Source organism: Homalodisca vitripennis, chromosome 6 (genome assembly GCF_021130785.1).
Source record: "Homalodisca vitripennis isolate AUS2020 chromosome 6, UT_GWSS_2.1, whole genome shotgun sequence".
NCBI classification, from domain to species: Eukaryota; Metazoa; Arthropoda; class Insecta; order Hemiptera; family Cicadellidae; genus Homalodisca; species Homalodisca vitripennis.
Window position 1 is genome coordinate 88,355,037 of NC_060212.1, and position 14,151 is coordinate 88,369,187.

The following is a 14,151-nucleotide window of genomic DNA, read 5'->3' on the forward strand; positions in this document are numbered from 1 at the left end:
TATCCACCTTGTTCGCTTGCACACCGAGGAGCTCCGAATTAACGTTGCATTAGAATCATCCCCGTCCATCTGCGTTGCTTTAAACTAACTTTGCTTTTACTTAAAAAGAAAGCTTACTAAAATGCCCACATTATACTATGAAAAAACATAGCTCTAAAATCTCTTTATGAAATATAAATTTACAAAACCTACCCTTCCTCAATTTCCTATTTCTGATTCTTTCAACTACCCTTATTAAGCTCTTTTCACTGAACTATTTGTTACATCTCATAACTAATCATATGAAAAGCCACTAATCTCCAGATATATAAATTTTTCAGAAATTAAATCTTACCTATGCCAGCGGCTGCTTGACCGTCTTCCAAAACCCCTTGCCTCCATGGGTGGCCAAGGACACTGCTAAAATACTTCCAGTATACAGTAACAAGAAAACAAAAAATGTACCCAACCAAGATCATTCGAGTCACAAAACAGAATATGTCCTCGAACTAATCTTTAAGATAGTATGAATTTCATTTCATATATACAAGTAGATAGAGAAAATGAAAGTAAATGACAAATTGGCAAACACCCTGAATAAGCTATAATATTGTAAGAGGCGAGGGCCCATTTAGTTTGTATAATGGTTTCCTTGAAAACTGTTTAAGAAATTCTTAGAAATAAATTATTTATCACCGAATTGATTTTTGATCAAATATAAAGCGATATTTTTTCTCCAGATATAATTTTCAAACACAGAAATATTTGTTCTATCTGAAAATGTTATAAAGCCTTAGAAAACTGTCACTTTCATCTAAACAGAAATTTCTATAGTGTTTAAAGATAAACTAGGTTGCATGGTTATACAATGCAATTGGCTCTCGGCTTCCTAGTCTTTATAGAAACTATGTGGTACATATCGAATCTTTTATGCAGAGATAACAGGTTAAGTAATGCATTACTGAGAAACACATTACATTGAACATTATGAAATCCTTTTACAAAATCTCATGTAATAAAGGTGCACAGTTGTAGAATAAGACATTAATATATTTTGAAACTTGATACAGTGTGGTTGCCAAAAAAGAATCGAGATGAATGCTCTATTTAATCAGAAAAGAAACAGATGTTTTTATATATTCACCATATAGAATATGAGGGTAATAAACTACCTCTATCCATCACATGTATATGAATTGGAACATTATAAATATTTACACTTTACTTCTTTAAGGGGAGCACTGCGCCATATCTTTTTCCATGTTAAGATATATTCCTTTTCTCAGGACCTACTTAAGATACCTTGCTACTGTTTGTTTTATCTGAAATTAAAAGTTTTCTGCTTCATATTTAACCAAACTTTTTTCACATTTGTACAATTTTAAATATTTTTCTGAATTTTATAAACATTATCTACAAAAAAGTATTCTAAAATTAACTTTTTAATTTTTTTTGTAAATTTAATTTAATATTTATCATTATTTTATTGATTCCACATGAGAAGATATATGTAATACACTAGCAGTAAAAATATCAGGATGATATCTCGAAGGAGTTCTGAGAAAAGGAACATGACATTCGAAAAATACAAATTTTCGGAAAATGTGAAAAAAGAAAGACACTATAAGCGTATAACAAAACAGGTTTTATTAGCCTACCTAAGACATGGAACTTCAATATAATCCTGATCCATATGATGGCTCTTCTCCTTCTTGTTCCTCAAATGTGTCTTCGAGTCTTCTTTTTAGCAAGTTTTATGCTGTCTTATCTTTTTTTCGAGCTCATCTTCGGCCTTCTCTGCCACTTTGATTCTTCGTTGGTCGACTCTTTGACAGCCATATACTAAGTTTTTTCCAGGTTTGAATCCACATTCCTCCAATAATTTGCAAAGAATCACTGCACCAAACTTGGTCAAATTTTCCTCACAATTGTTACACTTGATTACAATTTCACAGGCCAAACCAGAAATTCTGTTATTGATAAAGTCAAAGAGGATTTGCAATCTTTGCATGTAGAAATCTTGCTTATAGATTCCTCTAGTTTTGAAAAATCAACAATTTTATAGTCATACTTATCTGTTACTTCCTTTTGATAGTAATCTAAACCTTCACTAAGCTTTTTTAAAGATGAAGAAGTAGGCATAGGCCTAGTCAAATTAAAAGCTTGCTCTGGAGTTTGATCTTTCCTAGCTGAATTTGTACTTTGATTACCGTGAAACCTTCGTTTCTTGAATACTTTAGAAACACTACGAGGAATTTTACTCGACAAACAGATATTAATTATATGAAATGTTGTAATAAATTACAAACCAATATAGACTTCTTGATAACACTGAAACTATATTAAACATAACGATAAAGACAACCTTAAGAATTTAGAAAGAAGCAGAAACCTCAGCTGATAGTTGCAGTGAAGGTATTGACAAAGAGAAATAAAAAAAACATATTCAACCACAATATTACTATAACAGATGACTTTCTACTAGAAAAAACCCAACACATTCTAACACTTCGAACGGGGGACCGACTTTTAGGCATAAAATCTTGAAAACATATTCCATAGTATTCAAAATAATTTGCATTTGCTAAAATAGAATGCCCATGTGTTATATATCATTTTAAAGAGGGGATTTCAGACTACAAGGTGCAAGCAAAAAAAGAAAAATGTAAAACAATGTCGTGCAGTGCTCCACTTAACCAGATACCATGGCTAATTTGTTGGTAGAGTGGATCTAGTAATGTAACTCCAGTTACCTTGAGATAGCAGAGCACATTATGGAAATTTTAGATTCCATATCCGCACAAATATTAACAAAACAAGCAATTAATTACGCCAATAACAGGCGAGATCTATAAAATTTTGTTGTTGTTATACAAATTAACTCTCTAAAACAAGCAAAATAGTGCGGCAACAGACAGTGACTCAAAACTACAAACCAAGCAAACCATAGAGGGCAGCAATCAGTGTTATACTGACAGAATCTACTGATGAGATTAACTATCAACACCAAACGGAAACAGGGAATGAAACGACACAGTATAGAGTGTTGTTAATCTGAATACATGGACTGTAGTTAGAAAAATATTCCTGATTCTCAGTTCAATTTGAAAGGGAGGCCTTAACATGTTACTCTAGTTTAAAACTAAAGGTTAAAAATTCGTTTCTTCTCTCAAACGAGCCAGATAAATTAGGCTCACCACGAATTATGTCACCGTGAAATACTCGATCAATATATTCAGACTAGTGTTCCCTTGGGTTTTTTCCCAGCACCATTACTGGCCTAACTACAGTGAGCATGCTAACTATCAATTTTGGTAATTGACGCAAACAGGTTCAGTGTTCATAATTTTTACAATTTTTGTAGCACGGAAATAAGGTAGAACACGTATCTATTATCCCAGAAGGCATTTGAAGCAGATTTCTTAAATCTTATATTGGCAAAAATACACTTTAAGATAAAATTTACCTTTTTAAAGTATGCACATTGAAGATGGCTAGAGGCAATGGTGTGGTTTTTTTGTATTTACTAAATTTCATGCCTTAGCGAAAGTTTAATTCAAAAATATGTCATTTTCTCAAATTAAATTATTAAAAATGTAATTTACTTAGGTCATAAACCATTAAAAAACGTAACACTCCCCAAATCTATCACTTACGTAATGTAAAAAAGATTCACATTCTCACTTTTCTCATTTTTATTTGAGTGTGGCAAAAAATCTACATTTTCTACCTTAAATACTTTTAATTTGTTGCTAGGTGATAACAATATTGCCTACTGTTTCTGTCTCCAAGGATATTAGCTTAAATAGCTTTGAAGCAATATGTATGCCTCGGAATATCGACCACCTTCTTATCTAAGAACCGGTCCACTGGTTTGCGCCATTGGTTCCTATTAGGATTGGCTTTAGATGTGACCAAGGATTTGTCATAACACTCAAGACAACATCTTTCATACTGACTGTTGACCAAAACCTACTTCCTGAGTATTTCCTTTTCTCTCATCGATAATATTATAGTCTATTACGTACAATTTAATTTAACAGAACAAGCATAATGAGCTAATTATTAAATTGCGACTTCAATTACTTTGTCATTTTCAGATAATTTAATTACGTACTATTAATAATCTAAAAGTATGTCGGGTGAATACCAAACTCTTGGATACATTTCTTTATGCTATATATCGCTTGCCCTTGCTGGGATGAGAGAGATGGATTTATAGAATATAAATAATTATTGCAGCACTAGCAGTTATGAGTGGCTTCGTACTCAATGTTCAAAATCAAAGTATGTAGCTTTTTAGCAGCAATACTTGTGATGTAATGTTTATTGATCCCAATGATATTTTAAAGACGGAAGTAGGCTTTTTGAGGTAAATATTATTTCATTGTGCATTGTTAAGAAGATTATGGGTTAAGCTAAATTGCAACTGACTTTTAAATAAGGTTTTGGATTTGAAGGCTGTGTAGAGACATTTTTGGTTTCCATTAATCACATTTCCAACGTCACAGTTAAGTTCGCAATGTTACTCCAATCAATAAAATATAAATATGTTGATCTGGAATATCTTCTACAATCATAGTTCAAACTTTGTCGCTAAAGGTTTGCATAAAAACCTAATAGTTACGTTATCAACAATTTAAATTAAAATATTTCCATCATTACAGCTTTTATGACAATATATAAACTGAAAATGTTAGCATATATACTGAATACATTGTAATATCTATAATCACTATATAAAAAACTACTACTCTAGTGCTCACGTAGTTTGTAGCATCACGGTTATTAATAACACAAAACATTTTGAGCCAATAAATTATGCGATATGAAAAAGAACCAGTATGTATAAGGTTGTAGTTTAGTAAAACATCTGCGATATATGATAAAAATATATAGTTTTTACATTGGGGAAGAAATAGAGCTTTGAAGAAACAATGTAATATAACATATAAAACATATGATATAACAAAAGAAACAAATAAGAAACACAAAACGGATATTATTACTCCTGAAGTACTGAAGTACGTAACGTTCCCTTTAACGTAGCCAACCTCTAATTTTCCCCTTTAAAATTATAAGACGGTAATTATAAGTGTTTCATGTTTGTAAACATGTTTACAGTATTTATTTTCTGAGACATTTTCAACAAAAATTACTTGCGAATAAGTATCACAACTTTTATATGACAGGAAAGGTTTGAGTTTAACTTTTTTTATTGGTCATAAGTATGTTATATTACATTTCCTCATTTTAGAGAACAATATAATTTCATGAATATAAAATATAGCTGTGAATGAGACACAAAATATTTAGCGGATAACACGCATTTTTAACTCTCCCGTCGGTAAACAGCCGCGAGGTTTAAAAGTTTTCGCAGTTTCAGCTCACAAACCCACGCGTAACGACTTCACCGTCCAGTTACAAGGTAAAACATTCTAAATGATGCCTTTCCATCTCTTTTGTTCCCCAGAGGAAGCAGTTATCTTATGTTAAATGTACAAATAGTGTTTAGGTTATGTTCTTAGCGAAATATTACACGCAATTTATCAGTTTGTGCAAACAGAATTCATTATACCCCATTTGTAAGCTAACAATTAAACAATAACACTTTTAATATTTGGTTTACAAGTTAATAGGTGAATATAAAAGTGGCCTAAACGTCATAGTATATGTTAAGTTATAACACGATATCATGTTTAAATTAACGGAAGTAGCAGTGTTTTTATTATTTACTTTGATTTCTAAGTACTAAATTGAATAACATTTAAGGATTTTCATAAAATTTCAAACATCCCATAAACTTTCATTTAATGTGGACTTGTCTCTTTCCTTCCAAATTGTACTTCTATTATGCTCTTTTCCTTCGGTAATGGCGGTAAATTTGACTGTTCTTGTATATGAGAAATGCTATATCCAGAACATTTTTGGCCATCAATTTGTGTCAAATAAATATGGGTCGAGTATAAATTTAAAAATAACATTAATTAACATTTTTACTCGCAATGGACAAGAAGTTGAGGATACCTCTCATTACCCCCGAAAGGATCTGTAATGTATGCGGGTCGACACTGTACTCTCTATGGGTCGGGAAGAAAATTAAACTACACATTTAGAGTAACATTGCTCTAGGACCGCTCGTAAAGGAACGGAACGGGACGCGGAGGTTACATGACGGTGTCTGGTGGTGGACTCCGGGTGGACTGCTGGCTGGCCAGCTTGGACCGTTGGTTGTAGGGTAGTGGCGTGATGTGACGTCACAGGAGAGCAGCCTATGAGCATTCTTTATTCTTTAGACCACATCGTATGTTACATCGCCTGACAATACATACTGCCAACATCACTGGTGCAGACATTAAATATCACTATGGATACCTACCAACTTAGTACTTCTCACACTAAATACACTACAATCCTCCCCCTTAAATACATAAGTCCCCTACAATTTTAGAAATTTAATCAATTACAATTTGTTTTACAATTCTCCAATTTTAAATCAATTACAATGAATAAGAAAATTGACATTATACTCTTTTATTTTGTAAGTATAGATTATAGAGAACAAAATACAAACTCAATATAATCATTTAACACAAATCACAAACACTTCAATCAAAACCAATAAATCAGAATATAGCAATTAATAACACATTGAATGAACACAATTAACAATCGATAATAATAATGCTTAAACAATATTAATTATATACAAGTCACAATTGGGTTGTATTTACAAGTCCATTTTGACTAAAGGTTTACGATCCCTTAGTGGGTATCGTCTAACAGGTGTCATTTGTTTGGGTGAAACGCTGGAACTGTTATTGTTTACATTTGTACGTGGGCTGGGGCTTTGCCCTTGAGCGTTTCTGTTATTGTTATGGTTTTTGCGGAGAGGGGGGCAAGGTCGTTGCTAAAAGTACTGGCGACCTTGCGCTCGCTCTGTCCCGCGACTGTATATCGATCGTTTCCTGCGTGTGCTCTGTTGCCACGCTTGCGGTCTGGGAGTCTAGGCATTGTTGTCAACTCAGACATTCTCCGGACTACACTGTAAACCTACCAACTGGTCGATATGTCGTTTCCACCTCATGCCCGTATTCAGTTCAACTAAATACGTGACTGGTCCTAATCGTGAAACTACCACACCTGGTATCCACTTATTTCTACCTCTGTAATCTCTGGCTATGATTGGTTGTCCAATAGCTAACTGTCTAGTTTTACTACCCCTATAGTACAATCGTTGTTTTTTCTTGATTATCTGACATTATTGCTTTAACATTTGGGCGAATTAAATCTAACCTAGACTTTAGCGATCTGCCCAACATTAATTGAGCTGGCGATAGATTGGTAGTAGAATGCACTGTATTTCTATAAGTGAACAGGAAGTTACTCAAAGCTAATTCTAAATCCTTGGAATTATGAAGAGCTGTTTTCAATTTATTTTTAATAGTTCTGACTGACCGTTCTGCCAAACCATTGGTTTCTGGGTGGTATGGTGGTGAAAACGTGTGTTTGATACCATTTGACATCAAAAATTCTTTAAAACTCTTGACTGGTAAAAGGTGGTCCGTTGTCGGACACTATGTGGTCTACAATACCATACCTACTAAATAATTCCCTTAATTTCACAATCGTGTGAACAGCTGCCGTTGAAGCAACGGGCCAACACCTCTGGCCACTTAGAGTACGCATCTTTTACCACCAAAAATAACTTGGACTGAAAAGGTCCAAAAAAAAATCAATATGAATTCGAGACCAAACTCGTTCCGGAACATTCCAATGATGCAGGAAAGCCTTGGGCGGTTTTGCTCGTTCCTCCAAACAGGCTGCACAGCTGTTAGCTAGTTGTTCTATGTCCCGGTCGATATTAGGCCACCATACATATGCACGGGCTAATGCCTTCATGCGAACAATACCTATGTGTGAAGTATGCAATTCGTTCAGAATGTTTATTCTGAACCTTTTAGGTATTACCACCCTGTACCCCCACATTAGGATTCCTTGCTCCAAGGTTAATTCCGACTGTCTAATTTCAAATGGCTTTAGATCTGGTTCAGTTACAATAGGCCAACCTAATTCTACATAGGATATTACCTTTTTTAATTTCACTATCTACCATTGATTCTCTTTTTTAATGTCTACATAGCTTAATGGTATGTCATTTTCAGCTAAACACTGCAAATAGGTACCTATGACATTAATATTAAGGTCATCAATCCGAGATTTCATCTTTAATCTCACTATTTTACAGGTAATCTAGATAAACCATCGGCATTGCCATGGTTTTGGGACTTAACATACACAATCTCATATTGGAAACCACTTAAAAACAAAGCGTATCGTTGTAACCTACTGGCTGCGAAAGCAGGTAACCCTTTCTTTTGGTCCAAAAATAGCCACTAAAGGCTTATGATCAGTCTTTAACAAAAACTGTGTACCATATAAATATTGACTAAATTTCTTAACACCAAATACAATGCTTAAATGCTTCCCTTATCTATTTGTGAATAGTTTTTCTCAGCGCTATTTAACACTCTACTTGCGAATGATATAGGTCTTTCTGTACCGTCGTATTGAATCTGACTCAAAACTGATGCAATGCCATATGGGACTAGCATCACTGGCTACCACTAGTGGTAATGCAGGATCATAATGCGCTAAAACTTCAGCAGAGATTAACTTTTGCTTAATCTCTTGTAGTGCCTTCTTACATGCTAAATTAAATACAAAATCCGGTATCCTTTCTTAACAACTGATACATTGGGGTTAAAATAGTGGATATCCTAGGAATGAAACGTGAATAGTAATTAACAAGACCAAGGAAGGCTTTAAGCTGTTGTCACATTTTGAGGTTCAGGTGCCTTGACAATTGCTTCAACCTTACTAGGTGCGGTATGCAACCCTTGTTTACTGATAACAAAACCTAAATATTCTAAACTGTCACAGAAAAATTTACATTTGTTCTTGCTCACTGTGAACCCATTGTCTTCAAGTCTTTGACACACTAGTCTAAGTCTATGCATGTGTTCCTCATTGTTTTTACCTGTTACTAGAATGTCAATCTAAAAAATACAGTTACCCCCGGGATACCTTGTAATGTTCGTTCTATTATTCTCTGGAATATTCCCGGTGCTGAACTGATACCAAAACATAGGCGATTGTAAGCATACAATCCTTTGTGTGTGCTAATTGTACAATACGTTTGACTATCTACATCTAGTTTAAGCTGCTGATAAAGCTGAAGATAAATCTATTTTAGAGAATTTTTCTCCGTTTTGTAGGCTGGCAAATATTTCTTCAATTTTCGGTAACGGGTGTCGGTCTAACCTCCAAGAAAGGATTTACAGTTATTTTATAATCCCCACAAATTCTTATTTTCCCATTAGCCTTAATAATTGGTACAATGGGAGTCCCCCATTCACTGGTATCTACTGGTGAAATAACGTTCTCTTGTTCTAGTCTAGTCAGCTCGGCTTCTACTTTTTCTTTAAGTGTAAAAGGTAACGTCCTAGGTTTAAAGTATTTTGGTACTACATTTTCTTTTAACTTTAATTTAACTGGTGCAACCCTTGAAACATCCCAACTTATCCGTAAATACATTTGGAAACTCATTGTACAGGTAATTCTACTTGTTTGTTGTTGTTGACAACAGACGGATTGACAGATGTTTGTTTGTTTACCTCTACAGGTGTGTTGTGGCTTCCACTGACAGGCGTGCATGCGTCTGCCGCGCTGCCGCCTGCAGTTGGCACAACCCCCACCAATGCTCGTGCGATCGGCTGACTGTACATTGTTTACATTACTAGGCACTCTAACTGTTAAATCTAATGCTTGCATCCAATCACGCCCTAACAAGGGATTAGCCCCATTAGCTACGATGTATAAAGCTAATTGTTTCTCTTTACCTTTATGTTGTACATTGACCATAACCTTACCTAAAGGCCTGATCTTTTCATGTGTATATGAACTTAATACTAAGCTAGTTGGATACATGTTTATATTTCCTAACTTAGATCTTACAATCTTTTTCTGACATAACTGAAACACAAGCTCCACTATCGACTTCAAATACAATTTCCTTACTTTCCACTAATAACTGTACCGTTATTGGCTCAATTTTATTAATCTTAGTTTCTATTTCTTTAACCGTAAATAGATTGGAAATGTCATACACATCGTCATTGTCTTTATGTTTCCAGTGATTATCTGAACCGGACTCTGCTGATTCTTTACTTTCCTCTACATAGTGCTGCCTACCTTTATAAACATATTGCTTTTTATTGCTGTAAAACTGTTTCCCTTTAGCTGAAAGCTCCTTAGACCTATTTGTAAAAACATTTGGTTTGTTCTCATTAGGTTTGTTAACATAATTTTTCGATCTACAAACTCTTTCAAGGTGTCCCTTCTTTTTACAATGATTACACGTGTACTCACGAAACCGACATTGCGATGCTGTGTGTGATCCTCGCTTGCCGCAACAATAGCAGGTGATGTCTCCCAGCGCCTTCCCGCCGTCCGATGACCGTCTCGCTGCGATGCTCGCCGCCTGTGTCCTTTTCGGTATCGACCCCGCTGCTCTGCATCCGGTGAATACGTCCTCCTGCAGTTGTCATCTGGGCCGCCCCCTTCTCAGCAAATTCCATTGCAGTAGCTAGTTGCACGGCTTTTTCATAAGTGAGGTTCTCCTCCCCGAGAAGTCTTTTCTGTATCTGTTGGTCTCGCAGACCCGCGACTAATCTGTCCCTTAAGTAGTCTGGCAATTTATCACCAAATTCACAATACTTAGATAACTGTTTTAAATGCACAATATAATCGCTAACCGTTTCATGATCCAATTGATTCCGCCTACTAAATTTAAATCTTTCCGTGATAAAAGAAGGCTTGGGATGCAGATGATTCGCTATAGTGTCCACAATTTCCTTGTACGACTTGTCCAGACGGTTGTTTGTCTGGTGTAATTAAGTCTTTCAGTAACGTATAGGTCCTTACACCCATAACTGTCAACAAAGTGCTTAGTTTCTTTGAATTATCGATATCATTACAATCAATAAAAAACTCAAAATCTCTCTATATAAGACTGCCACGATTCTTCCGCACTATCAAAATAACCCATAGACCCGATAGTTGCCATTTTGTTTTCTTGTACACTCCGTAATAACTGTTTTAAAAATGTCCCCGGTAAAAAATAATCGTCTAACGGCATTAATTGCAACGATTAAAAACAGCTTGTGCGCTGCTTACACCAAGAATAGTTTATCTCGATCGGCGTACCTTACTACTCCCGACCGTTGGAATGTCCGGAATGTCCTTGCACATTCGCGTTATATTTGCACGTGTTCATTAACGCTTGTTGCCCTTCCGCACTAAATCACTGTAATTCAACTGTTGCAGTTGTGTTTTCCTCGTCGCCACTGTAATGTATGCGGGTCGACACTGTATTCTCTATGGGTCGGGGAAGAATAATTAAACTACACATTTAGAGTAACATTGCTCTAGGACCGCTCGTAAAGGAACGGAACGGGACGCGGAGGTTACATGACGGTGTCTGGTGGTGGACTCCGTGGGACTGCTGGCTGGCCAGCTTGGACCGTTGGTTGTAGGGTAGTGGCGTGATGTGACGTCACAGGAGAGCAGCCTATGAGCATTCTTTATTCTTTTAGACCACATCGTATGTTACATCGCCTGGACAATACATACTGCCAACATCACTGGTGCAGACATTAAATATCACTATGGATACCTACCAACTTAGTACTTCTCACACTAAATACACTACAGGATCTTTGTGTTGGTTTGATGGAAATCCCTCATTACATTCACCATGAGTATGGCGGGCACTTTATCTCAGTTATATTACCTTGGGTAAAGGGGACATTAGATCTGTTCCAAACTCTTCTAGTCAGGTACATGGTACTCATTCATGTTTTGACTTCTAAAGCCCTTCGACAGCTTCCAACTTACTTCTACATTCACACTTCGCAGTAAAAAACGTAAGCTTGCACCACAGCATTTATCGTGGAGCAGTCTTTGCTGAGCTTCAGTCCAAAATCTTAAATATATTGCTCATTTTTAGGCTGTGTGGGTTAATAAGTCCATTTTAAAATGTGATACGATATTACTAAGTTTCTTTTTGAAAATGTATTAATTCTTAAATTTTATCGTTGACGTTAGGGTTACCCACACGACCAAAATAAAATGTTAAAAAAATCTTACTCGCAGCTAAATCGGCATGAATTAAATCAAACATTTATTTACACAGTTGAACATAATTTGTTGACGTCGATGCTGACCAATCAGTTCCAATTAGTTCTCGAAATATTATTCGGACACACAGAGAGTTCCTCGAATTATAGGCTTTGATAGCCCTTAGACAACGAGTTTGATCGATAGTATATTTTACCTCAATATATAAACTCATAAAGTGCCACTACTAAATTAGGTTGCCCAGGAGTAAGTGAAGCATAGGTTTTTGCTGTATCCTGTGAACTTATAAACTGTTAGGTATGACGAAGCAAGAAGTGAACCCTCCTAGTGATTAATAAGCACACAAACACTTCCTATTTATACAAGCATTTATGTCTCAAAGCCGTATCTACTCAATCGTTTTCATTTTATAAAGTTTATGCTGTGTAAGAAAAAGCCAAAGGAATTTCGTTGAAATAAGAAGAGATTGAACGTGTTCGTCTTATCACTGTGAAACTTTTTACACATAACAATCCTTGTAACACATGGAAACAATCCCTTGTAAGCGACTTTTTCAGTCCTAATTTGAATTTTAAAGATTATTTATAAGAAAAATAGTAATTGCCATAAAAAAGAACGATGGCAGGTTTTAACCCATTTTCTACGTGTTTTATTAATGAAATTATTAAAATAACGTAGTGTTTAAACAAGTAGTAAATGATCCGTGTTTTAAATTTATACATGTTCGGACAGAGAGAGACAGTGAGAGAGATAAAACAGATTGACCACATTCCTCTCCCCGGCAGCCACACTTGTCCTCTCATAATTCATTCTGTCTTCGGGAATGTACCTACCTCGGTGTATTACTAATATGTACTACATATTATTTAAAATGAACTAATACTCTATTCTAGATCAAAGTTGTTCTGGACATACGTTTCACTGTGTAAGCATTTATTTGGTATTACATTCATGACCAGGTTTATTCCTACAGTAGTAGTCTGAGTGATTTAATTGAATTAAAAAATGTACACAACATTTAAAATTAATCTATTCAAGTGTTTAATTGTCCGCAACAAGTAGCATACGATCCATATTAAAATCTAATTACCCTCAAAGGGAATTATCAAATTTATTTAAGTTCATACCTAGCCATAAATTCAAGTACCTATTTTCTTTTTCACATGGTTCAGTAGTTGGTTCTTTTATTTTAAAGTGTTAACAATTTTAAAAAAAACTCTCGTCATCGAACGAAATCAATATATTTAAAAGGTAAATTATTGACTAAATTTGAACTTATTATAGTATTCTTATCACCAGTTATTGGGATTGAAATGTAATCAGATATGTCTAGTTTATATCAAAATTGTTTATAAATCTTATAAGCATTCCATAAAAAATTTTATTTCTATAGGTTTATAAATGACGGAATATGAATTTGAAAAGTTTAAACGGCTGCCATATAGAAACAAACCTGCTTTCCAACCTAGCAAAAAGACAGCCCAAACATTTATCAGATCAATATGTTATATCAAGTTTGAACTCATTTTGGGAATTTTTTTACAATTACCGATTCCACAAGCTGCTTTATATACCATAGACATACATATAATTTTTAACGGGGCGGGATTTTGGGTTATTTGTGTCATGTTTGATACAGTATGTCGAAATTTTCTTTAAATGCTACCATGAGAGTGATTGCAGTAGGCTGGTTTTGGATAAGAAATCCAACAAAAATAATAAGAACAGTACATAACATAACATAAATTGTTTTATTGTTCCATGTGTAATTGTTTTGTATAGATATTTGATCCACAATGAATTTTTATATTGCCCTTCATGTTTAATCAAATTTGTGTAATAAAAGTAGGTGTTATTACTTTGAACGAGTTGGTTCAGTTCATTACTGGAATAATTAGCATAAAATATTTATATTTCAAGTATAATTTTTCTGCAGTAAAGATCTTGAGAATCACGTGTAACACAACTAGC